This window comes from Crocodylus porosus, unplaced genomic scaffold (genome assembly GCF_001723895.1).
Source record: "Crocodylus porosus isolate Cpor-Errol unplaced genomic scaffold, CroPor_comp1, whole genome shotgun sequence".
Classification (NCBI taxonomy): Eukaryota; Metazoa; Chordata; order Crocodylia; family Crocodylidae; genus Crocodylus; species Crocodylus porosus.
In genome coordinates this window covers 222,948,980-222,976,911 of record NW_017728886.1, presented here as the reverse complement: position 1 = coordinate 222,976,911, position 27,932 = coordinate 222,948,980, and the positions used below count along the sequence as shown (strand labels likewise).

Below are 27,932 nucleotides of genomic sequence, written 5' to 3'. Positions count from 1 at the left end.
TAGTTAAGTTGGGCATTAGAATGAACTTCTTCACAATAAGGGCTGCCAGAATCTGGAATGGGCTTCCAAGGGAGGTGGTGCCCTCCCCTACCCTGGGGGTCTTCTAAAGAAGACTGAACAAGCACCTAGCTGGGGTCATCTGATCCAAATGCTCTTTCCTGCCCAGGGCAGGGGGTCAGACTTGATGACCTACTGAGGTCCCTTCTGACCCTAACATCTATGAATCTATAACTAGCAAAGTTAAAAGTCCTTACAAATCACCAGCCTACATCTTTTAAAACAGGCAATACAGACAGATAGCAATAGACCTGATTGAGCTGGAAAAACCATGCAATCTTTGGACCAGGAAAGACAATTCCTAAGTGACACTCCATTCTGGGTTGTGCTAGGAAATCCCAGATGGGATATGCTCCAAAAGTTTTAGCACTAGATATGTGTATGAGACAGTGTGGATGAGGGTATGGCAAAGCATAGCATATCTATAGCAATGCAATGTGGATAAGTGGAAGTGAACTTGTCTAGCTTCAGCTTGTGTCCATGTAAGCACACACCTCCTCAAGCTTAATTCCAGAATTGCTCTGCTTTTTAACTTCAAAGTGGATAGGAAGGGGCATTAGCAGATAACTAACTGCTAGACACACCTGACAGTTGATTAGCCCCAAGCTGATGAATGACAACATGATTCTTGTCTAGCACTTTCTGGAACCCCTTACCTCTGTCCACTAAAAAGGGAAATGGTATGGAACATTTCCATGTGAAATTTAAGTATCTGGTTCCTTTTGCAATGAAGACATTTTTTAATGAATTTCTAAACAGGTATGTTTAAAACTTAATTATACAACTGAAAAGCGAGAGTAAAGATTCTGTTAAACAAAGGGGAATATAACCAATGCTGACAGTTCCATGAGAGTCACTGTGAAAGTAAAAGGACTTTTCATTTTAATAAAACCTTATGGTTTGATGACTCAAATACACAGTATGGCCTAAACTGAGACGTACATGTAGCAGAATTTAAAGACAAACAGAGAAATAAAGTACTGGATGAAATAGCCTGTAGCCAAATAAATTTTGAACACTGAGAACATCTCAAAATAGGGAGAAGTAGACAAGATCAATACTTGCGTGGAGGATCCATAAGGAAAAATAAATTTAGATGCTACATGAATATGTTAAAAATTCAGCAAAATGTTGAAAATCTTTGGATCAGATGTAATACTGAGGTCCTAAGTATAATTAAAATGGTTTACCAAGTGCAACAAAGCTAAGTAAGCCTCCATATTTTAAACCACTATTCATAAGCTGCTTTCTTATTTTCTTCTTACAGAAGGTAGCATTCTCTCTCTTCCTTAAATAATTCTAAGATGGGAATTTTGTGCTGAAAAGCTTGTTTAACATCTCTCTTAACCATGCAGTTGGTCCAATAAAAGATGTTGTCAAACAAAAGTTGCTTCACTCAAAGAACCCAGCAGTCATGCTAGTTTAGGGCAGTTTGATAAGAGAAAGAGTGTTTTGCCTTGTATAAGGGACACATTTAAGGGTTGATACCTAACCAACCAAGTGGTCTCTGAGAAATCTGTACAGCTAGAAAAGGGTTATCCAGAATCTCATAGCATGAAGGAATTACTTCTATCTCTAGACAATCTCAACATCTTTGATCATAAAAACAGTACCATTTACATGTACAGAAGAGTTATTTCAGGTCATTTTTAGATGGTCAATTGATTAGTTGCTTTTAGTATTTTTCATTCAGAAACTAAGGATCCAGGATTTTACAGAGGCAGAGAAATATGAAAAATACCTCTGGGATTAAAAAAAGTGGTAAAGTATGTCATAAAATACAAAATGGTGAAGAGTATTGCAAAGCTTACTAAATGAAGTGACAGACATGAATATGGAGAAAGACATTTTCCATCCCCTGCCACAGGTTAGAGTTACAAAGGCTAAAATCCCATCTACAATGTAGCAGTCAGTATCTATGGGCACCTACACATGAGTGCAGAGTCTGCTCCAACATGATGGAGTTCCAGTGAATATTCTGCTGGAGCATGGCAAATGCTGTGCTCCAGCAGCCTGCTGCATCTCATGTATCAGTGTCTCTTCACTTAAAAATGGTGATGAACAAGCTTTAGAGCATTCAGCAAGCTTTAGTTCAAGCACCCCTGCTGCCATTTTTAAGCCCGGGGATGCTGAGACATGAGATGCAGTGGTGCTTTAATTACAGCGTCTCTCAAAGACACCCTAATTAAAACACCACACCCTCAACCCCCCTTACTCCCTCCCCAAGCACATTTTTAAAGTGCCCTACACGTTCAGCAGGTTGTATTTTTTGAAAGGTTTATGGACATTACATTTAGAAGTTTGGGAGGTTAGATCAGATTAAAATGGCTGTCCAATCAAACTCAGTGATTAGATAGGTGCCAGGAGCCCAATCCAAGTCAAGGGTCTAAGGGTCTGCCAGGAAGTTTTGGGGGTGGTGGTGGGATCTGTGATGGTTTGTGGGATCAGGGGCTATCAGGATCTGCAGGTGAGAGGTTGGGGGTGGAATCACACAGTCCCACTAAATCTTCATCTGAACCCTCCTTCCCATCCCTCCAAACCTGCCAGACCTCCCCCCTAATCCTTCAAACTACTCCCAGTGCTGGAATCTTGATCAAAGTAAGTGGGTGGATCAGGGGACTAACAGCTCTGCAGGTGGGCGGGGGGGGTAGTTAGTGGGATCAGGGGGCTCTCTTCCCCCTGTCTGAGCATGAGCTATTTTTAGTTCCTCAACCTCTCCACCCTAGATGATTAAGTCCTCATCTATAGACCAACCCCAGTCCCATTGATCCCACCCACTCTTCCTCCCAACCCCAATTTACTTTGATTGGGTTCCTGGCACCAGCAAATGCCAGTACAACTGGCACTGGGGGCAGTGTTCAGGCTCAGGGTAGCTAGCTGGTCTGGGGAGATGTGGGGCAGGGTGAGTTGCCCCCCTGGAGGTGAGTGAAGGGCCCAGAGACAGGGGAATGAAGGGCATAGGAAAAAAGCAGCCTTGGGGCTGGGGCATGGTGATCTTTCCCAGCCACATGGCCGAGCTCTGAACATGTTCAGCTAGGTTGATCTAACCGTGCCCAATCTAATTTAATGCACTTCTCAGGTGAACTAAAATTAGACAAAACAGATATTTTTGGAGCAATCTAACCTTTGGGAAATATTTGCATAGTGTGGTACTTAAACTGGCCTAACCAGGGATTTAAATTTACATGTCTGCACATAGCCAGACTAAGTTAGATTGGGTGGCCATTTTTTACCCAATGTAACCTCCTGAATATCTGCACAGACCCAAATCCCAGCTACTATGTAACAGTGAGTATCTATATATCCAGTGGGTAGTATTCTTTGAACAGTTTATTGGGATTTGTGAACTGGCGATGATACACCTAAACAATTCTATAACCACCAGAGTCAACAATAAGTCAAACAGGGTATGTCTACATGTGTAATTAATGTAAAGCAGTAAACTCTGGAGCAGTTTGAGCTAGTAAACTACTCCTGGGCACAGCGCCTACATGTATGCCCAGGACAGCAACAATTTGAGCCAGGGTGGAACAGGCCCAGGCTGGCAGGGGACATAGGGGTTTAGCCTCAGGCTCTGGGGGCATCATCAGGCTAGCTGGGACATGAGAGGGCTAAAAATACAGAGCCATGTGACTAGGTAGCCAACAGGAGTATGGTCCCCAGCTGGCTGAGCTGACTGGATACAATTTATGCCTGCAGTCAGTGCACACAGTAATGCATTTAATCACAGTAAATTAACTCAGCATAAGATAGTACTGTCCCCGACAATACGATCTCACTGCAGCATTAATTAGTTTACCGTGGCCTAATACCATCACATGTGTAGATAGTGACACTTTACTCTGCAGTTAATTAGTTTACTCTGCAGTTAAGTGTATGTATAGACACAGCCACAGTGTGCAATATACGTATTGCATAAAGATGTATAGTGCAGATATAATTAAAAATAAATAAAAAAGTTAAGAAGTAAATCTAACTTGCATTTGAAAGAATAAAAATATTTTACTATGAATTGCCTTGAACTTATTCATTAATTTTCTAGTTTAATCAAAATCTACAAGTAAACAGGACACTCTGAGGCTAGATTGCAATCGTTAACATGGCAATGCTGTGGGTTCTTATAAACAAGATGACACAGTATAGCTCAACTAGACAGAAAACACAAATGATAAAAACCCAATTACTAGCTGTGTGGTATGATAAAAATATGTAAGTACTCTCTTCATACTGACAATCTATAAAACTGCATTACAGCTTCCTTTCCACTCTCTCCAAGATAAAGCTTTGGTCTTAAACATCATAAGAATTTTATAAACTTTGTCATGTAGTAGTGCTGAGCATGATAATCATTCCTCCATGACTGCAGCCTTTACACTTGACTCGTCATTGTTCTATGCTCACATTAAATTAGCAAATTTGTTCCTGCAGCGCATTTCCTAAACAAGTACTTCAGCAATTACACAAATATTGAAGGGGTGCATAATAGCACACATACCTCATTTTCATAACTTTCATTACGATCTATATCCTGGCTCAAGTGTGTCAATAGGAAGAGACAGCACTGAATTCTGCCAAACCCCTATAAGACGCTTCCAATACTTTGTGAAGTTGGTAAACTCTGAACATTGCTAGGACAGAGAAACTTTTTGTTGTATTTGGGCCCTGTTCTTTTAGTACTTACTTTCATATGCACCCCAGCTCCTCATGTGGCCCCAGGTGCATAGCAGGTGCACCATAGTCAGCAGAGATCTATTTGGCCAACCTTATACTTTGGGCCCATTAAGAATATTAAAGCTAATGGCAGCTGCCAGTGGCATCTGAGTAGTATCAGGGCTTTTGTTGGTCCTGAGAATCTTGGGGCTAAAACCAACACCCTGGCATCCTCTTTCCTGCTTCATTACTTCTTATCCCCAAAACAAGCCAAATGGGTCACAAACTTATAGGAAATTTTGACTGGTTCAGGCTTCTGCCAGAGTATAGGGTTCTACCTTTCTACAATTATTGCAAGACTAGGGCTTGTCTCAGAATACTTCCAGAGCAATACAAGTATTGGGTTCAAATTATTGGATCAGATAAAAAGAGGGATATTTTGTTTCCTGAAGTTTCAGGGGGACTAGTTTGATGAACCCAGAAAGTGCTTTATAGGTCTTTGTTCCTAAGAAGAACAAGAGCTAGAAGGAAAATTCTTCTGAAATAAACAAATACCTCAAATCAGAACATCTTTGAAGTGATGGGTAAGAACAATGTCGCATCCCCCTCCATGCTCTATGCATTATGTGATGGAACCATTCCATCAGTGAAAGCTGTACTGACTTTGAGAAAATGATATTGAGCCATTAAAGAAAGTGAGAGGGTCAGGTTTATTACTTAAACAAGATGGGAAGATCCCATTAACTTATTTCGATGAAATCTAGAATAACCATTTCCTATTTTTTCCAATATAAGAAATTGTTACATTATTGCATAAAGTATTAAACTCATGTTAACCATACACTTAAGGAAATGGAAAAAATTAACATTTAAATCCAATTACAGTATATGAGAGAACTAATTCCCAGACCTTAGATGTTTCTGTAATAGAGGATAGAGAAGCTTATGTGAATATATTGGTAAAGGTCTAAGTAAGCCAGTAAGAATCCCAAGTGTACCATGTACACAGCTTCTGCTGAGATCCATGTAAATGGGATAAACAGTTTTTAAGTTATTCTGCCTTTAGTTTGGATTAATGGTATACATCCTCAAAGACTGATTCTGATCCTACTCACATCCATTGCACATTGGTATAACTATCACCAGGCAAGAGTATGTGGGAAATCAACGCAACACAAACTGGTGCATATTACACCAGAATATATTGCTCCCAGGTACTGAATTTACCTTTGTGCCTGGGACCACAGCACGTTAAGCCAGGTTAGAGTAGCCTTGGTTGGCAGGGGCCCTAGGAGTCAGCCTGCCAGCTGAGGGCTGCTCCAATCCCGCTCAACATGGTGCAGAGGGGCTGGCCAGGGTAAGAAGGTACTCCGGTGCGGGGCTAGCTGGCATGCAGCCCCTCCACTGAAGCACCCTTGTGACCCAGCCAGCCCTGTCAGTATCTACATATGCGTTACTACACACTAAAGAAGGCTGCTGAAGGACAGGACTTGTATTTATAAGTACTAACATACAATGGAGTTGGTTTCCTGCAGCCTAATAGGACTGCATGTGTAGACACTGAGACTTTACTGTGGAGCTAATTAGGCAGCTCCACGGTAAATATCTAGTGTAGATGCACTTGCTAGAAATCATATTTCTCCAGCACTGCTCATTCTGTGGAATGCTTCATGCCCCTGGTCTGGTCTGTCTGGTACTCTACAGTTCTGAAGAATCTGCAGAAACACTGCATTTGGTCCTCCCCTTGCCCCTCACCCTCCCTTCAACAAGCAAAAAAATTGGAAGGAGGAGCCTGAACACCTGAGGGACCTTAGCTGCTCCAGCCACTGCGGCTCATCTTTGCACTGGAAGGAACGAGAAGCAGCAGCTAGAGCCACTGTACTGTCACAGAAAGTGCAGAACAAGCCTTTAACCACTGATTTTGAGGGACAGCAGAAGTTGTTTTGCAGCTGCTTTTAAACCCAGTCCTCTCTAATGACATAGCAGCTCCAATCTGCTCTACTTGTAGCTCCTGGAATACACACCAAGATCTAACAGAGGAGTCTACCCCCTCTTTTTAAAGGATGGAGTGAAGAGAGAGAAAAATGCTGAAGGCAGAAATGTAGTTAACAGTTTCACCATTCTAGGTAAAGATGTTGTTGAGGGCCTGCTCACACCACCTCTCTTTTAGTACCCTGACCAAAACAGTAGGACTGTGCAAAGCTTCAGTTGCTGATTTGAATTGAGCCAAATCTCTACCGAATCAGAGAGATTTGATGATTTGGACATAGCTTTAAATGTTTTTCCTACATACCTCAAGGTACCCGGTGGCTTGTGAATGCTGAAATGCTGGGGTGGATGGAGTGTCCCACAGAAGTGTGTCTGGTGGGGTGGGGGTATCCCAAGCATGCTTGGCAGCAGACCCAGAAGTGGACCGAAGCACTTCCAGTTAACTTCTGTGTCCACCAGGGAGCATGCAGGGCCATCCCCACCTCAACCCCCTAGCTTGGCAACTTGTGCCTCCTGAGTCTGGGGGGGCACCTAGGGTCCCCCTACAGCCAATCACCAAGCCACTAAGGTGCGGGGGGGGTGGGGGGCGGGCAGTGTGCTCAGCAAAAGACCCAGAAGTGGACCAGAAGTACTTCCAGTCCACTTCTGGGTTTGCTGCTGAGCACTTGGGGGGCCCCCCGGGTTCCTGTGGGACACTTCATCCACCCCAGTATCCGTGAGCCACACCTAGTACCTAAAGGTATATAGAAAAAACATTTAAAGCTGTGTCTATGGCTGAATTGCTGATTCTCTCAATCAGCTTTGAATCTTCAGATTTGGATTCAGCCAAAATGAATCGGGACAGTGATCCGGGTCAACAAATCGAATCTTTGTCTCCCTATCTCCAATTTGATCCAAATCCGAATTGAATACAGCCCATTTTGCACAACCCTAAAAAACAGAGGGGGCACTTGTCAGTTTCCTTGGAGGTGCCATTTTGGTGCTCCCTCTAAATCTGTGTCGAGGGCTAGTTCCTTGCTCACCTGACCCTGGGTATGCTACTGACACAAAGAGTGGTAACTGAAAGCATGGGACCTTCTGGGCAGCAAAGGGGGTCTGCACAAGTAACGTCTGTAGATATTCACATTAAAGAGTCCCCAGTAATCCTATGGGTAGTGTGCACACTTTGGGTTTGTCTTGTGAATTGTTTACACCCCTAGCGGTACGAACATTGTGTGGCACCTTGCAACACCCTTGAAAGAATCTCAAGGTACTCCAGGGTACCATGGCACCCTGGTTGAGAATAATTGATGTAAAGCCTCCCTAGAACATTAAAACAATCAAGTTTTCTTATTGAAAAAAATGGGTTCAGGTTCAAAGCCATTCCTCATGTCTGCAAAATCTTTTGTTGGCCCTTTTAATTTTTTTTTCCCCCAAAGAAAATTCAGTCAACTTACCCTAAAACTCATAATAAATTAAAAATGCTGAATCATTACAATATTGTAGCTTTTTTCAAAGCCTCTACTTAAATCCATTTTTGTGTTGGTAAAACTAGCTAATCTCATTTGCAAACCATAAGCTCAGCAAAGAGCAATATTCTTGCAGACTGCAGAATGTTAAACATGCCAAAAATGCAGCATGATAGTGAGTGCTTGGGCAGTTTCTAGATGTATACACATGGCTAGCCCCATATGGGACATTGCTTTGCAACAGCCAGAAGAAAAGTCGGGGTCATACCTAGATTATTGAAGTACATGAGACAGGCAGGCCTTTGTTCTAAATTCCACCTTCTGTAACTCCCGAGAAAACTGCACAATGGACAGAGTCAAAATATAGCTCAATTTGTTCCAGATGTAGTAGATGTAGAGAAATATTTGCCAGCAGCCTCTTTCTAAAGGGGTTACTCAGGAATTGTTCCTCCTTGTAAAGCTATCCTATACTTTCACCAGTGATTTCTCAGAAAACAATATCATTGCTGATTAAGTCTTCAGAAGACATCAAGATTAGTTACCTGGTAAATAACAAAGAAGAAAGATTGACTGAACCCAGGTTGCTCTGTGGCAACAATCATGAGGCAATAATCATGTGGCAACAATCCTGGTTTGTAATTTACGTTATATATCTAGGAAAAATGAAAGGTAGGGCAAATTTACAGGCCAAGGGACTGTATCCTGGAGAACACAAACCAAAAAAAAATCCTTAAAAAGTCATGGTTGCTAACTACTGAACACAAACTCCTAGTGTAATGATGTGGCAATAAAGATTAACAGGCGATGTATAATAAGGGGACTATCAAGTAGGAGTAAAAAGGTAATTTTACTTCTTAATATGGCAAGGTTGAGGCCACACATACAGTACTGTGCCCAGTTTGTTTTCACACTTAGAAAGGATTTTGAAAAACCAGAGAGGGAGAAGAGGAATTCCTTACACTGATAAAAAATGCTTTCTTTTTAATGTTACAGAAATTTCAAAGATTACAGGATCATGGACTTCAATAAAACCACACAGGAAAAGGATGCTTGAGGGTTTTTTAACCCAACAGAGAAAAATACAATACAACCAACTGGTTGGAAATTGAAGCAAAAGATAAAACTGGCACTGTAAGATAAATATTTGACCAGGGAGGGTAATGGAATATGGAAGTTCTCAATTGATTTAATTTTTAAACCTATACAGGATTATTTTAAACTAGAACTGCCTAGTTTGATGTAGTTTCAATGGTCTCTTCTGCCCTCAAAGTTTATCAATCTTCAGGACAAGTAAGAGAGTCACTAAAACAAAATCTTGCACTAACTTTATGCAGCCTCTGCCATAACCTAAGAAGCTCCCCAGAATTGGAACCAACACAATTCTGCTGCGCCTAAGATGTGTGCATTGATGAAGAGGAAAGGAGAGAGGACAGAGGAAGGGTGGGAACCATACAATGTTCACATTGGCAAATAAGAAAGGGAAAGGGCTTTAAATACCATTGTTTCAGACCCAACCAATATCCATTCTGCACATGGTTAAATTGTTACCTCAGGGTTGATGAGTGCTCTTCTACAGAGCAACTAAGTTCACAATCCAAGATGTTACATAGTTTTGTATAGTGCTATATCTTCTGCAAAACATTTTCTTTATTCTCCTACATGCAATGACATAAAAAAAAAAATGCCATACTGGGTCAACTCCCAGCCTTTCTAGCACAGTGGCAAGAAGTGGATAGTCTAGAAAGAGAGAATAAGAAACAGGGCATACGCAGCAAGATCCATTCACTGTTATACTCTCCCAGACACTAACAGTTGATTAAATCCTTAACTGTACTGGTACATTGCAGTATGTATAAAATTAAATTGCAAACTCCTTCGAGTAGAGTCTATTATTTAGTCTCTAATCCACCTAGAATATTTAAATTTAAATAAGTAACATTCATTATTTAGAACCCTTAACACTTCAAAATATTAAATTATCAAGCTGCTGCTGCATTGCACATACAATTGTATTATCTGAAGAAATCACTGCAATGTTATATACTTGTGGAAGTTCAAACACTTCCTGAACAAGTAAGTTACAAAAAACAGAAACCACCCAGGTTCAATGAACTGATGACCTTGATATTACACACACAGAGTTACCACAAATTAACCCTGTGTACTTGCTTAGCATTCTGGGTTTTTTGTTTTGTTTTGTTTTGCTACTACAAGGTAATATATTTTTAAGTGTTTGCTATGCTACAGTGTGCTGTTAGCTCCTGCATAACAGGAAGGCACTAATACCATGTTGAAAATTATTCCCGCCTCACAGCTATTTATAGCAGGTGACAACCATTGAAAGGAGGCAAAAAAAAAAAAAAAAAAGGCACAGTGGGGAAGACGACAGTTCCCAAGTAGATTATTCAAATATCATTAGTCCACCTAGCAAAGCTGGTAGGAAAAAAGTCTGAATTTTACTGAATCTTTTGGTCCATGGAGTATTAGAAAGAATGGATTACACCTGCTGAAACTCTATCTTCAACAGAAGACAGAATCTAAGGCTTATCTCAGTCAATATCGCCGCGGCTTTGAAACAAGCACTAAAGAACTGCAATTGGTGAAGTACATAAAAATCTCCAAAATAATGATGATTAATAATACAATGACAGGGTTAAATAAAAAAAAGGAAACTTTAAAGCTTGTAAAACCAAAAATGTTCTGTTAACTCAGAAGTGGATTAGAATGTTCAAAGTGCTTCAGGACTCGACACCATGTAAAGGCTGATTTATACTCCAGGCATCATAATGCCTACCTACTTCAGAATGACAAATAGCACTGAGCTGAAATCTCAATGGCAGCCCCAGAGCACTAACAGCAAATGTCTTCCATCTTAATAGCTGAGCCTCTGCAATTCTGTTCACTTAAAATTCTGAACGTTTAACACTTCTTGTTGCATCTAAATCCAGATACAAAAACCTTCAAATCAAACTATTTACCTCAAGTGAAATCTGCCTTGAATAATTCATAAGCAGCAAGGAAGCTAGAAGTGAAAGAGCTGAAGAGGGTTTTAATGAAGTCTAGAGTTTCAAAAATAATGGTATAAAAGCTATTATGGATCTTTTCTAACCTTATAAAAAAGAATATCAGTCTCTGTAACAATGAAAGATTCCAATGAACAGGAAAAGAAACCTAGTTCAGGTTTCTTGTTGTCAGTGACAGATGTTGCGAACAGAATCACACAGATTATTGCAGAGAGAGGGGCTCTGTGTGAAGATGTAATACCTGATGAGGATTCTGAAGTGTTCACATTGATTCTTATTCTTCCTGGCTCTATAATGATGTATCTATCGATCCTTAAAATTGCTATACTAAGCTGCAATTCCATTAGAATAAAATATGAAAGAAGTAAATGCACTAAATTCAAGGCTGACATTATGATGGTTTAAAAAAGCTGTCCAAGCTTGCTAAAGCCTAAAAGAGAATGCAAGACACGATCTGTTACTGCGTCTTGTAACTAGTCATTACACCAAGTAACAGGGTTCTGTTTTCTCGTGTTTCAGCACATCATCTCTGCGCAGAAGATATCAGATAGATTTTTCTCATATTTCTCTTTAGATGGATCAGTGGCAATGAAACAGTTTTGTCACCCTGCACTATCTGCTAATGAACCAACTGTTCAATGGATACTCAGGCATTTTGTTTCAAAGTGTTTATGTAATTGCCAAGAAAAGTGACGGGAAGTTTGAATTAGGCATTGAGACAAGTATATTTTAGGGGATTGAATTGATCTGTGAATATCAAATCTATAAGTATAAGTTGGATTCATTAAAAGAGTTTTTTTTAAAAAGAAAATTTTCCAGAAGTTGGCAGCAAATATTAATAAACAAGAATTTATCCCCTCAAATTTTGTCAGAAAGCATTCAGTTGCTACTCTGGGGTATATTGTGATTTGATAACCTTTAGCCAACAGAAGCAGTTGCATCAAGATGTTTCTTTACCTCAGAGTAGTTAAGATAACTTTAAAGTAATTTTCCCCTTTGTAAAATATTCCTTTGATCCTCATAAAATATTTTTTGCCTGTAGAGTTAAAGATACATCCCTGGATTAATAATTAGAACCTAAATCTTATTCTTGCAAGCTCGTATAGTGGTGGTAAGATATATTGTTACAACCAGGTACTCTCAACTATGAAAATGAAACAGAAATATAGTATTGTTACAAGGGCATGTGGATAAGGAGAGGAGATTCCCCTCCTCCCCCTACCCCCCAGTTCTGAACTTAGCTTACACTTCTTTTGATTACTGTCAAGTAAAACATAAATAAAAAGAAAATGCTTTCTATATTCATTAAAGTGTTGACCTTATATTTAAAAGACTCTCTGTTTTGTGTTGCAACTCATTTCAAGTTTATAAAAATACAGTGCAGGAATCTGACCTACCCCATTCTATACGATGGAGGAAAGGATGGTTATCAGTAAAGGTTTTCATATTAGGTACAGACACACAAATTCAATTTCCACTTCTGCCCAAAATTTAATATGGGATTTGGGGCAAGTTGCTTACCAACCCTGACTAGGAACAGACATTCGAAAGCCCAAGAATCGATCCAAGTTACGTGGCTTTCTGTAAGTGGCATAGTTTAGCTCAGTAGCAAACAAAACACTTCTGTTCTGCTATGGGTATAGATTGCTTTCTGATCACTTATACTGGTAAAAGTATAATGTCTGTACCTGGTCCCCATGTCCTATTGTTATTTCATATGTACTTCCCTACTTTCCAAGGGGATTCCAAGAATAAATACACAGATTGAGACACCAATAGGAACAAGGGCCACATAGGTTTAAAAGACACTGGGGATTTTCTCTGGGGATGTACTAGAAAGCTTTACATACACTTCCCCCAGTCAAAAGTGTTTCCAATATGAATGAAAGCTGTCAGTCTCCCAGATTCCAATTCAAGTCTTTAATTTTACAAGCAGAAAAAAATTCCATATTTAAGATTGTAAAGAAATCCGCACTCGGGATAGACTGAGTTATATTGACAATGAAGAAGTAAATAATAAGTGAAGAAAAACTACAAATAGGAAGACAATTACTTTAGTATTAGTGAGTATTAAAGGGTTAGGCTTTGTTCATCTGAAAAATAAAATAGAAGATGGAGGCTGATCACATCACAGTGTACAAGCCTGTATAGTTTTTACTTGGGCAAAACCCAGGACTAAAATAGCAAAAGGCACTGCAACAGCAAAATAAAACAAAAAAGGAAAAACTGTTCAGGAAAATATTGATGCTACAAACTAGGAAACTTCCACAACAAATGATGCTACTTGGGCATAAGATTTTCAAGTACATGTGCTCCAAGCTTCTTGTTAGTAATTTAAAGAACAAAAAAGAAAATGGACTACTCTTAACGCTGATTTCCCCCCTTTCAGGTCCTACAGTCTACATATACAAGAAACTTAGCAGATCTCTGTACGAGACTGCCACAGCATTTGCCTCTCATGGATACCTCCACATTGTTTTTTTAATTTTTGTTTTTCATTCATTGTAAAATATCTGTTTCCTCTACTAACCTGCATCTGTTGCATAAGTGCAGTTCATGCCCCTCTTGATTTTTTTGTATCTATATCCACTGCTGTCTACTTGGTCTATAACCACATCTGATAAATTCTTTTTGCTCCATGTATTTACTATCCATTTCTTTTTTTTAAGCAACACTTTACATAAAAGTGGTGAAGCAAAAGTAACCTTTATGCGTAGCAAAAGCTGTGTTTGCTTTTTCCCCCCACATCTCAGGAAGGGCATTTCATGACTAAGGTCTTGCTGACCATTTATCCCAAATAAAAAGTTAGTTTAATAAAAGGTATTACCACACTTTGCTTTCTGGATTATGTTTAGGTGCTTTGGAGAGGCTTTGAAAGTGAATCCAAGTGGGATCACTGATCACTTCCTATATTAAACCTCAGAGAAATCACAGCACTTAGCATACATGTAAACATTGATGTAATCTTAAAGACACAGCAACCTGGATTCATGGGTCAGGGTTTCAGTGTTGTGCACAGATGGAGGTGCTCAGCTGCAGGGAGATACAATTCCACCTAGTAAACGTTTACTGGAATTAACTCATGAAAGAGTGAGCCCTACTGACAAGAACTGAATATAAAGACATCTCTGTGTTGCTACCATGCAGTTTAAATGTCTGAGAAGGAGCCATCAGTGCAACAAGGTACCAGGAAGATTGCTCAGAGTCCCTTTCTCTGGGTTTGAATTGGTTGTTTTATGTCACCCCGTCAATTACCAGAGAGTTTATTGTTCTCAAGTCTACATTTAGCAAGCCTACCTTCATTATGCACATTTTACTATTGTGAGGCAGCCATCACTTTCTACCTTTTTCAGTCCAGTGTGACTCAGATATTTAACAGCCAACTAAAAGGACTAACTACATCAACCAACCAAATCCAACTGGAAGACAGAACACACTGACTAGAGGAAAATCAACTGTGAAGTATCACCAGGTGTTTAGTCATAGGGGGAAAAGGGAGGCTTAAATTTTTAACAGGATGATATCTTCAGACCATCCAAGGAAGTGAGGAAAAGGAAGAATCAATCCTACAACCAGTTTTTAGCTAAAAAGTGACGTATACACCTGAATATCTCCATACCTTAAAAAGTGCTGAGATAACAGAGTTATACCACTTCTGAAAGAGAACAGGAAAGAATTGTGAGTCTTGTATCTATCTGGAGTTCAGCAACACATATTCATCTTTACTCCCTTTTTAAAATACTCCTTAATGCAGAGTGAGTTGACTTAGAGTAGCTCAGAATTGTATTTTGATATGGCTGTATAAGTTTTCACTCAATGCCCAAGTTCCTTAAACTGCACATTTGTCAAATAGATAGACAGAGGCTCCTTACAGCTTCTACTCATCTGCTTTACACACAGGCTAGTGACAGACATTACACATAAACTGGTATAAGCGATCAGAAACAGGTTCAAGTCAGTGCACATAAACTGCTTTCAAAATGGTGGAAACCAGTTTAAAATAAACCTGGATGAATGTAATATCAGACTTCACTGATTTAGGTTCAGTTGTTTTAGTCAAATTCTGTTCCAGATCCCCTCCAGATTCAAGTTAACTCACAGTCCCCCAGCATCCCAGGATGCTTTGCAACTCCCTCACAAATCCTCATAGGCTGGGCAGGCTAGCCTTGGCCCAAGGCATCTGCTCCAGCCTAGCAGGGAGATGTGCTCTAGTTCCCCACCAGCTTCTGGCTTGGGCATGAGGCTGCATTTCTGGAATCAAAAAGAGGTGTGTGTTCACTTGCTTGTTGGTTCACTCTACACAGCTTAGACTAACCTGTGAAGATTGAATCACTTCAGCCTCAGGCTTTTTAATTGTCTGTACTTAACCAGAGTGTGGACCTGCCTAAATACCAAGCACATTGTTTCCCTAAAAGAGTCAAGCACTGGGGTCATGGATTGTAAATTCCCTGACTGGATTCACTGCATGAGTATGCTAAAAGGCATTTTATTATAGACAAGAAAAGATAACAAGAAAAAAAGGCTAAGTGAAAAAATAAAGAATAAAAATACTGTACACCCACCTACCACATGTCTCCTGGTCTACTACTGGAACACTCAAATGAGTTGCGGGGGGGGATAAGTTGCACAGAAACGAAAATCTTTAATGCCAGCACTTTCTTGTTTACTTTCTACTTCTTGTCTCTTTAAAAATGCTTCATGCTAGTGAAAAGATCAGCTCCTTCGCCAGCAACCAATTTGCAAGGCAGAAAACCCTTTTCCACTTTTGTAACCAGTACAATTGTCTGAACACTCTTCTGGAATAAATTGTTGACTGTTTGTAGATACCATTTAACCTTAGACAGTGCTAACAGAGTTTTTATTGTAGGTGCAATGGTGAAGATTGCTTGTGGTTACAAGTTGCCTTCTTAGGTTAAAATATGTGAAAGCAGCACTGAAATGTCCTTAGGAAGTTGCCTAACTTAAAACATTGTACACTGTACTCTAGGCTACTACTTGATAAAGGAAAATATTTTAAACAGAATTTTTGTCTTTTCAACAATTTGCTGGTTTAGGAAAATCAAAATCTAAAGTATTCTATTAAAAAATGGTAGCATGAACACAACTCATATAGCCCTAATATCCATGACAACTTCACTTGTGCTTTATATCTAAATATATATCTATATTTTATAACCATCATTCTTTAAAAAGGAAAAGTCTACCAAGAGAATTTGTTATGTCAGTAATAAGAGGAAGATCAGGGAAATTGTGGGAAAATGCTGAAGTGCTCAATGCCTTTTTTACCTCAGTCTTCACAGGTAAGGTTGGCTCCTAGATTACTGTACTTAGCAGCATAGTTTGGGGAGGACATGAACAGCCAACACTGTCAAAAAAAACCAGCTTAGGGACTATTTAGAAAAGTAGACATATACAAGTCCATGGGGCTGGATTCGATGCACCTGATGGTGCTGAGAGAGTTGGCTGATATGATTGCAGAGCCGCTGGCCATTATCTTTGAAAACTCATGGCTATCAGGAGAGGCCCTAGATGACTGGAAAAGGGCAAACAGAATGCCCATATTTAAGAAAGGGAAAAAGGAGGATCCAGGGAACTACAGACCCCTTAGCCTCATCTCAGTTCCTGGAAAAATCATAGAGCAGATCCTCAAGGAATCCGTTTCTAATCACTTGGAGGACAAGAAGGTAATTAGGAACAGCCAAGCATGGATTCACCAAGGGCAAGTCATGCCTGACCAACCTGATTGCCTCCTATAATGGCATGACTGGTTCTGTAGATGAAGAGAGACCAATGGTATACCTTGAATTTGGCAAGGTTTTTGATATGGTATCCCACAACATTCTTTTAGGCAGGTGAAGGAAGTATGAGCTAGATGAATGGACTGTAAGGTGGCTAGAGCATTTGGCCTAGAGGGTAATAATCAATGGCTAAATGTCTAGTTGTAGCCAGTATCAAGTGGAGTACCCCAGGGGTCAATCCTGGAGCCAGTTTTGTTCACTGTCTTTATTAACGACCCGGAAGATGGTATGGAATGTACCCTCAGCAATTTGCAGAGTCACAGCCAACATGGGGGGAGTAGTCAATATGTTGGAGGGTGGGGATAGGATTCAGAGGAACCTAGACAAATTGGAAGATTGGGCCAAAAGAAATCTCGAGATTCAACAAGGACAAGTGCAAAGTCTTGTAATTAGGAAGGACCACCCCCAAGCATCGGTACAGGCAAGGGGCTTACTGGCTGGGCAGCAGCTCTTCAGAAAAGGACCTGAGGGTTACAATGAACAGTAAGCTGCATATGAGCCAACAGTGTGTCCTTGTTGCCAAGGCCAACAGCATCCTGGACTGCATTGGTAGAAATGTTGCCAACAGGTCAAGGGAAGTGTCCAGTTTGGGGCTCCCCACTACAGAAAGGATGTGGACAAACTGGAGAGAGTCCAGTGGAGGGCAACAAAAATGGTGAGGGGGCTGAGGCAAATGACTTCTGAGGAGAGGCCTAGGGAACTGGGTTTATTTAGTTTAGAAAAGACAAGACAGAGAGGATTTAATAGCAGCCTTCAACTACCTGAAGGGTGCCTCAAAAGAGGATGGAACTAGACTGTTCTCAGTGGTGGCAGATGACAGAACAAGGAGCAATTGTCTCAAGTTGCATCAAGGGCCATTTAGGTTAGATATTAAGAAGAATTTTCTCACTAGGAGGCTAGTAAAACACTGGAACAGATTATCTAGAGAGGTGGTGGAAGCTCCATCCTTGGAGGTTTTTAAGACCCAGCTAGACAAAGCCTTGGCTGGGATGATCTAGCTGGGGACGGTCCTGCTTTGAGCTGGGGGTTGAACTAGACCTCCTGAGGTCCCTTCCAATCCTAACTGTCTATGATTCTGTGATTCTAAGAGTTTGCTCTTATTATCCTCACACTGAATGATCCCCTCATTTGTATGGCTGGTTCCTAAGCCTCTGAGGAGCTTCAAAACAGTCCTAATGATAGAAGCGTATGCTTTTCATAAAATTGGAGCCATCTCTGGACCAGCTATGTTTACATGAATGTTAAACGACACAGAAAGAGACAAAGCACAGTATGGAAAGTAGCAAGCTAGCTATAATCCAGTGCACTGGCATAAATTTAAAGTGTTTAAAGAAACTGAAGATAGCAAAGAAAGTATGCATAAATCCTATCAACTCCAACACAACTTATGAGAGGTGGCTCACCAGAAGGAAAATACCAGCACCTAAAAGGATTAGGCAGCACCCCATATAAAGTTAGCCTGGACACAAACACTGCTTTCAATTCACATGATCTATAATGCAGTATAATCTCCTTATAAAAATAAAATTATCAAAACTACAGAGTGCTTTTCTTCCCCCCTAAGGCCTCCAAACTACTTCGCAATCTTGTGTCAAATCTCATAACAACCTGTAAAGCACATATCACTATATCTATGTTACATTTTGTCATTTGCTCTGTTATCTTACATACATCACTGGCAGATTTCAGAATAGAATAAATTAACAAACTCTGAATCCCATTCTGTTGGCCTCACAACTGCGAGTATAAAATAAAAATACACCACTATCATCTGTATTGCTCTCAAATCCAACAGACTACAGAACATCCCTTCATTTGTCTAACTGCCAGGAGAAACAACAACAAAATCAACTCAGTAATTAAAATAGATAAAAAGGGCCACAAAATATGACAGTGTAAATGTAAATAAAAAACCCTAAGATATCATGATATGGGATGGTAAAAAGAAACCCCCTTCTTTGTCTGGTGTTTTTCACTCTGTGCAGTAGACAGCATTTAACAAAAGACAACTCTCATATATTTTCTAATTCAAGAACACAGTATTACACATACATGAAGGAAGAATCATGTAGTTATTAGTACAGGTTTCGACTGATTCACTGTAACATGAGTATCTTCACATTTTCCTGTCTATGAGAACCTAGAAACCACTAAAAGTCCACTGATTTTGAAGTAAAAATGAAATGATATTTTACCTAATACATGCATAAAATTGTATGTAGATTAATTTTACCCCAGCTTCTAGGTATTCACCAGAGGCACAAATAAAGTATGCAAATCTGAATCCTTCTTCAAATTTGTACAGTGATATTGAATTTAACTTGCAAATGTTGATAATTCTACCCATCTCAGAGTGATCTGCCTAATTAATGCATTTTCTCTGTGCATCAGTATATGTTACATATGGAGTTTTGCAAACTGAAAAATTCTTTTGAAGTGCTAAATTGTGAAATAGCAGATAAACCTCTGAGCCTTTCACATACAGCTTTGTAATGATATTTTGTCTCTGAAAATCTTCAATGCAGTTTTTGTTTTCTCCATAGTTGCTTGTTATTGATAACAAGTTATGGCTAATTTGGGCAAGAAAAATTTAGATAAATAAGCTGTTATTTGTACATGGCATGACATTATTAAAAACCAGACTCTAATCTCCCAAGCAGAATGAAAAGAATGTAGGACCCTAATTATTTGCAACAGAGCTCTGGATTTCATTGATCATTTTACTCCTATACTGTGGACTGGAAGGAGACCATTTAGCCCATCTATCTGTCTATCTCTTTTGATTATGTCTCAGGAACAGGAGCTGGCAACCTTTTCAAGCTGTGAGCCAGAACAATCCACCTCGAGTCTGGTGCTGGGTGTGTAGTGTCGGCAGCACATCAGCTGGGCGGCAGTGGCGGTGGGGGGGTGTTTATTGAGCCTGTGCAGGGGCCAGAAAGCTGGGAACTGAGCAGGTGAGGATGCTGTTTTTCCCAGTCTTTTGCTCCCTGGCTGGGGTGTGAGGGAGCTTCTAGACAGAGGAGAGCTGTGCCAGAGCCAGGCAGCTGGAAACTGTGCCCATGCTGCTGCAATTGCTTCTCTCCCAGCCCCTTTTCCCCAGCTGCAGCTGGGGGGAGAGGGGGGCGGGGAGCAGTGGTAATACAGGCACAGTTCCCAGCTGGCTGGCCTGAGTGCATCTTCTCTTTCCCCAGCCCCAGCACAGGCACAGGGAAGGGCGAAACCTTCTGGCTCCGCAGGCCAGATTCAGTGATTCTCTGGGCTGTATGTTGCCAACACCTGCCTCAGAAAGATTTTCTTTCCTTCTAAATTTACTTTAAATTGCCATTCTTTAAAGATTGTTCTTGGTCACAAGTTTTCTTGCTGCCATTGATGGTCTATTCAGTCTGTCTGATAGGGGAAATTTAGGAGATTTTGGAAGCCAACTGACTTCAGTAGAAGTCTTTTTATTTACTTCAAAGGGACTTTGAACATGCTTTTAAAGCCAGATAATTCAATATACTCAGTATGCAGCCACTTGCTGAATGACAACAGTAGGAGTTCAAAAAGTACCAGGCACTGAACCTCAAATATACTAGGGCAGGCCATAGATAGTGCCTTGAATACAGGATCCTAAACCTGAGGTTCTTAAACCTTCTAGTCAACTTTAGAAAATCTTTTCCATAACATGTAATAAGATATACTGTATTTCATAATCGAAGAAAATTAATATTGCATGATTAAAAATTAGTCAAACTACATGGTGGGGGGGGGAGTTGCAAACTTATACTTATTTCTGCTGCCTGGTATTTGTTATAAAATCAGAAATAATTGAAAACTTATTTGGAAAAAAACAAAATCCCCTGACAAAATACTACTTTTTCACCAAAGTGAAAAATTGCTTCTGTATAATTTGCTTCTTTTGACCTCTTCCCTTACTTATAGACACACAGGTTAAATATAAACAGTCAAAAAGCCCTGGACTGAATCAATTCAGTCTTTGCAGGTTTTTCTAAACTGCATAGATTAAATCGATAATAAAACTGATGTTCACTTTTGAAACTGGAAAGGCAGCCAAACCCCTGCAGTGGCCCATACCTTTAGCTGGGGGGCACTAGAACATAGCTCCCAATCTTCTGGCCATTGCTGGAGGCACCCAAATACAGCCCGGGGCTCATCCACTTCACTTTTGCAGAACTGGATGCTGGCCTAGCATCCACAAAGAATAGCAAAACTGCTGGGAAAGACGGTATTCTACTGGAATTCCTCCACCATCTTGGCCAATTGGCAAAACAGTGGCTTCTGGCTCTCTTTTCAATTGTGCTGGAGAACAGCCACATTCCACGAATCTGGCACGTGGCAATGGTGATAACCCTGCCAAAACCAGGGAAGTCAGTACATGACTTGGGAAGCTACAGGCCTCTCTCTTTGCTCTGCACAACTTACAAGCTCCTGAAACAGCACATCCTTCTAAGAATCAGCCATATCATCAACCTATGACTCCACCAAGAACAGGCTGGCTGTAGACCCTATTGTAGCTGCTGTGAACAAGTCTTTGCTATTACAACAAACAACAGAGGCTGGTTTTCACCACAAGCTCAAGACTGATGCCGCTTTCATAGATCTTTCCTCAGCCTATGATACTGTGTGAAAAAACACAGACTGATGCTTAAACTGTCTTTGCTGCTGCCATGTGCCAAATTACTCCTGCTGTTTTGGACTGATGAGCAACAGAAGGGTGAAGGTCTATCTATCAGATAAGGTTGGCACTCCAAGAATACTCAACAATGGCCTCTCACAGGGTAGCGTTTTGGCACTGACAGATTCTCCCCTCCCATCCCTCAATATGGTCTTGGCCCTATGCTGGGCTAACAGGCAGAGGCTAGGAAACAGAGGCTTTACTGCCTCAGCTCTGTGAAAGCAGGGGGAGAAGCCAATGGATCCCAGCCCAGCCCTCTAGGCTGGAGGCGCAGGGGGTAAAAAGCCTAGCAGAGAGGGCTTCTCCATCCCCATGCCCTGCAGACCCCATCGGAGGGGGGGGGGGCTGGTGCTGGGCTGGTGGGGGTGTTTTCTGCCACACCCCCTAGCCCCTTGAATGCAAGGACTGATGGTGAGGGGCAGGGCTAAGGAAATTCCAGCCTGGTTAGGGGGTCTGTGAAGGTTGGGGCAATAAGACCCACAGAGGGTGCTTTCCCTCCCTGTGTACTGTGCACACCTGGGCTAGCGGGGTCTGGGTTCCATTCCCCTGGCCCCCATCCTGCCAGGCTGGTAGGAAGAGGCTATGGCACAGAGGCTTTACCGCCTCAGATCTATGAAAGCAGGGTGGTGCAGCCAGCCCTGTTCTACTAGAGCAGACAGCACAGCCCAGGGCTGCAAAGGCTCCTGGGATGCTGGGGGACTGTGAGTTAACTTGAATCAGGAAGGGATCTGCAACAGAAGTTCCCTCAACTGGTTTGATGTAATTCAGTCAAGTCTGATACTACATCCATCCAGGTTCATCTTAAAGCAGTTTCAGACATTTTGAAAGCTGTTTATGTGAACTGAACTTCTGTTCTGTTACTGGTTTAAATCAGTTTCTTAATCACTTACACCAGTTTTTGTGGAAATTCTGTCCCTAGCCACAGCCACACCTTTACATTCTCTTTTTTGGAGTTTGAAGTGTTTGTCAAAAATGTTTAATAGTATTTTGGCAGCCTTTTGCACAGCTTTTTTCTGGTTCAGTTCAGCCCACGTATAGGTATCCATTTCATGATCACCAGGCCCACCTTACAACTTAATGCCAACACAGTCGATCTGCCTAAGCAACACAGGTTGCAAAAGCCACCCACAGCTACTAGTACTACATGTTCAATGGTCTTGTTATATTTAACAAAAGTTAAATGTCCTGATATTTAGCTCAAGATACACAAGGCCATTTATTATTTGAGATAACATAGCTGAAAACTTCAGTGATCCATACTAACACACTTTCATGATTAGCCTGTGCTACTCAACTGGTATGGCTTTACAAGTGCAATTTACTTCATTTTTCCCAAACAGACTAACTCGATAAATGAAAATCCTCTCATTGATTTCAATGGTTCTGGTTTTACCACTTTACATCAATGAAGCCAGGATTTCATCTAATACTCCTCTTGTACATGGACTACTGTAATACAAAAAAGACAAAACAGAGATATCTCTCTGAAAATTAAAGTGTGTTTAAGGCCCCCTTTATACATGCTGGTAAAGATGCAATTGGATCTAATGTGTGATTCATACAAGTGCACCTCCTGCCATGCCACATATGCATGGCAGGAGGCATGATTGTGGGATTGCTTATTAGATACAATTGCAACTTATTGTCAGTGTAAGGGGTTCCCGGGTATCAGCAAGAAGCAGGGTGCCATGGCTGGTACCCATTTTGCTGACAGGCATCCCAGGTCCAGAGACCATGGAGCAGCCATAACCAAGAATCCCCGCAACCTGACAGGGTTCTTGGTCCCAGCTGGGCAACACTCAGAGAGCCCACTCAGGTATAGGACTCAAACCCAGAAGCTGTGGGGCACTGCTGTTGTCTTCCAGCTACAGGGGTGCTTGGAGCACCCTGAGAATGGGAGATCCAGCAGCTGAGATCTCCCAGCTGCTGCCTGGAGTGCTTGTGCATCCTTGCGCCTGGGAGATCATAGTGTCTGCAGTCTCACAGATCCAGGGGTGTGTTGTGCTCCCCAGTGGTTGGGAGATCACAGCAGCTGCAGTCTGCCTGCAGCAGGACTGCCTACATGTGCAAATAAAAGCTGGATAGAAATTGGCTTTAAAGCTATTACACATATTTGAGCAATAACTTTATAGCTGGTTGGACCTTTTTAAGGCTTGATAGTTAATACACATGTGTAGCCTGTCTAAAATTATTGTACAATTGATAAGGTAATTGTCTAATGGATGTAATGTGTAGAGATGGCCTAAAATGTGCAGACAGACTATCCTTGAGGTAGGTAGAGTAAATCTGATTGTGTCAGCTGGGCTAGGGACAGACATTAGATGTAAACTGGTTTAAGTGACCAGAAACTGGTTTAAACCCAAAACAGAACAGATGTTCAGTGCATATAAAACTGTTTGAGAATGGCTGAAAGCAGCTTGAGATAAACCTGGTTAAATGTAGTACCAGACTTAACTGATTTGGCTTAAATTGATTTATACAACATCTCTCCCAGACCCTTTGCTAGTTTAAGATAAACCAGACACCCTCAGCATCCCGGTACACTCTCTGGGCTGGTTGGGGCTTTCTGCTCCACAGCAGGGATGGCCCCTCCCCTCTGCTCCCTGGCTGGAGCTCCAGAGACCGCAGACTTCTTTCCTCCTCCCTTCACCACTCCCCACTAAATAGGAATTTCTACCTCTCTTTTCCTACCTCTCTGAGAGGTGTCTGTGTATTAGCTAGCAGACCACATGGAGACTATGGTCAGTGCTGAATCAGCAGGCAGAATCAACAAGTAGTTGGTAATGTCTCTCTGTGTTTTCTTAATTGGGTGATAAACACTGTTATCAATTTCCTGCTGGGCTAATCAGAGCTCCTGCTGGTGCCTGGCCTGCCCCCTTCAGTTCCATGCTGTGAAAGGAAGGGAGGGCTGCTCTACTGCCCCCCCAGCTTCTAGCCTCAGCCACTGCAGGCATATGCCCGCACTTCTGGGATGTCTGTCCAATTACTAAACTGATTTACCTGCAAAGATTGAATCAATTCAGGCTCAGGCATTTTGAATGGCTGTCCCTCACCCTGGAGAAGTTCTGAGATGCAGTGTGCCGAATGTGAAGCTGATTCGCTTTAAGAAGTCCAAGTGAAAACTTTTGTATACTTCCATACTTCACAAAGTCCAAAGAAGCAAAGGTATAGCAATGCTAGCAACTATATAGTGGTCAGCAAAGTTAACTTTATTGTTTACTTCCACAAACTTTCATAATTTTTTGCATCCACAATGTATGACAAACGTACAGTTTTTCAAACACTAAACTGAAAGCCACCATACTCTAAAGTGAATGGAATTATCATAGTTTCTTGTTTTGTTGGTTTGTTTAGGTTGCTGGTTTTATTTAAGCTTTCAGGAAAAGTTTGTTTCCAGGCAGTAATTATGTAATTTCAGCATACATAATAAAAGTTTAAGTTATGAGTTAAAAAAAAAAAAAAATGTAATGGAAATAATTATATGCCTTTAAACTGAAGTAGGTTATGATCAGGTGGCTGACATACTACAATAAAATATAAAAATTAGAAATGAAGCTATTTAGCCTACAGATGGAGTAACTGTTCCAGGAATAGTAAACAACAGCTTATATTATTTTTTCCCATCAATTAAAATAAAGCCATATTTTTTTGTTTAATTCAGGTATGGAAAGGTTTAAATAAACTATCTTTCAATAACCCATTAAATACTTATTTCACTCTATTTACCCCCATGTGAGAAAAAGTACTTCCCCCTATCAGCACACCTGAGAAAAAGGAAGGGACACAGAAATCATTGTAAGACTGAGCTGAATCTGGTTAAGTAGAAAAATGCACCACCATGGAAGAGTGAAAACCAGTTGAAAACCAAAGGGCTGGGCTGTCTTTAAAAGCTCATATCTTTTGAATTAAATTCTTCCCCATTTGTGGGGCGGGGAGGGAACTCAAGGTAACTAAGAACTACTTATTCACCTCCTCATTTTTTTTTAATTGTACAGAAGCATAAAATTAAATATCAGTATACCAGGTTCCTGACCTCATTATTCTGTGTGGCTACTTGTACATGCGGCAGGGGTTCAGTTCTGCCTAAATTGAAATGGTGAATGTTTAATTGGTGGGTTATTAACTGCATTGATTAAAAACCTCCTATTTCAATTTAGGGACTTTTGTCACTGTGATGGAACAGTGACAGCCTGCCATCAGCTCACCGCCCCCCACCAAATTCAGGCTCCACCAGAAAAGAAAGAAAGTGGTGTGGTGCCCAATCCTTTAATTTTTTTCTTGGAGCCTGCCTACATCTTCCACGGCTAGGGGGCGAGCTGCCGGCAGGCCCTGAGCTGCACGAGGCCTGGCCCTTCCCTCCATAGCAGCAGTGCCCCTCCAGGCAACACCTACCTGCTGGCACTCAGGTGGTCCTGGGGGATGCTGCCACCATGGAGGAAAGGACAGAGCCCCCTTCCAGCTCAGGGGCAGCTCACGTGGATAGGTTCTGCTTAGAAAATTTTTTTAAAAAGTGGCAAGGTGCCACTGATCTTTTTTTTTTTTCCTCCTGGAGCCTGTCTGTGTCTCCTGCAGGTGGGGGCAAGCTGATAGCAAGTCATGGTGCTTCCCTCTGTGGTGGCAGTGCCACCCAGGTGGGCTGGTAGCAGAGGGTGCTGCCTAGGTGCTGCCACCTCTGCAGAGAGAAGGTCCAGGCCCCCCACAGCTTAGGTCCAGCTGGCAGCTCACCCCCCAGCCACAGGAGAGGTGGACAGTCTCTGCTGAACAAACAAACAAACAAACAAACAACCCAGGCCCCTCATCACTCCCTCCCTCCTCCCCACTGCAGTCCTCAGTGGAGCCTGCCTATGTGCGCTGCCACTAGGTCATGCAGCCCCTGAGCTGCAGGAGGGCCCAGTGCTTCCCTCCATGGAGGTGGCACTCCCCTGGGACTGCCTGGGCGGGGTGCTAGTAGGTGAGTGCTGCCATATCTCACAGGCCTGATCCAACAGTGCACAGGGCACTGGAAACCCAGGCATGCTTGGGGAAGCTAAAGCTTGGTGGCTTCCAGCACCCTGTGCATCACCCCCACCACCTTCCCGTTGCCTGGGACCAGGCTGGCTTGCCCCTGGGGCTGCGCAGGAAGGTAGCAGGAGGGTGGTTAGGTATGCTGACAGCTGGATAAGGTAGCAGGGACCGTGCATGGGGCATTGGAAGCCCACTATTTCTGAGATTCCCCAAGCACGCCTGGGCTTCCAACACCCTGTGCACCATCCCTGCCACCTCCTCCAGATGTATCGCTGCAATATGTTACATAGCTAACTAAAATATATCAGATACATTTTACTTTGCTATGTAACAAAGTCATTTAAAATGAAATACACCACCGCACGTGTACAGCATGGTGAAATTAAAATGAAATATGCATGAGGAATGGTCGTACCTTAAGGGGGCAATCCTCCAGGCCCAAAGAATAATAGTCCCTGAGAGAAGCAAGGGGGATAAGAGTGCTCAGAAACCCCCTTAGCTCAGCAAGGGCATTCAGCAATGCCTGAGGACCAAAAGGGTGACATACAACCAGTGGAAGGGAGGGGCTATCAGCAAGGAGAAGTACTCCTCCTCGGCCCGTGAGTGTAGGAGGGCTATTAGGAAGGTCAAGGTAGAGATGGAACAGTTTCTTTGCCTGTTTTCTTGAACAGGGACTGGGCTATCCCACCTACCAGAGGTAGGGACAATCTTGGGGATAGCTCTGTCAGGCTTTCAGTCAGTGCAGATGTAGTTAGCGATCTTCTGGAAGGGCTAGACATTTTTAAATCTGCAGGTCCAGATGCCCTTTACCCAAGGGTGTTGAGGGAGCTGGCAGGGGTCATTGAGGAGCCCTTGGCCTGGCTGTATGAGCATTCATGGTCATCTGGCCAGATTCTGGGGGATTGGAAACTGCCTCATGTGATCCCATTTTTCAAAAAAGGGAGGAAGAAGGACCCAAGTAACTATAGGCCTGTAAACCTCACCTCAGTGCTTGGGAAGATCTTGGAGAGAATCATCAAGGAGCACCTCTGTGGGGGGCCTGCAGGGGAGATGGTGCTCAGGGGCAATCAGCATGGATTCTTCAAAGGCAGGTCCTGCCTGACCAACCCAATTGCCTTTTATGATCAAGCAACTAAATCCTTGGATGATGGTGTTACTGTCCGAGCCCCCAAGGTCTGGAACAGCCTGCCATGAGAGGTGGTTCAAGCACCTACATTGAACACCTTCAAGAGTAAATTGGATGCTTATCTTGCTGGGATCCTATGACCCCAGCTGACTTCCTGCCCTT

At 41.8% G+C, this 27,932-nt stretch overlaps 1 protein-coding gene across 3 annotated transcripts in view; it reads right to left on the bottom strand.

The window, feature by feature from the left end:
• RALYL (RALY RNA binding protein-like) overlaps positions 1-27,932 on the bottom strand; it is a 678,566-nt gene that overhangs the window by 473,553 nt on the left and 177,081 nt on the right. The window lies entirely within an intron of this gene.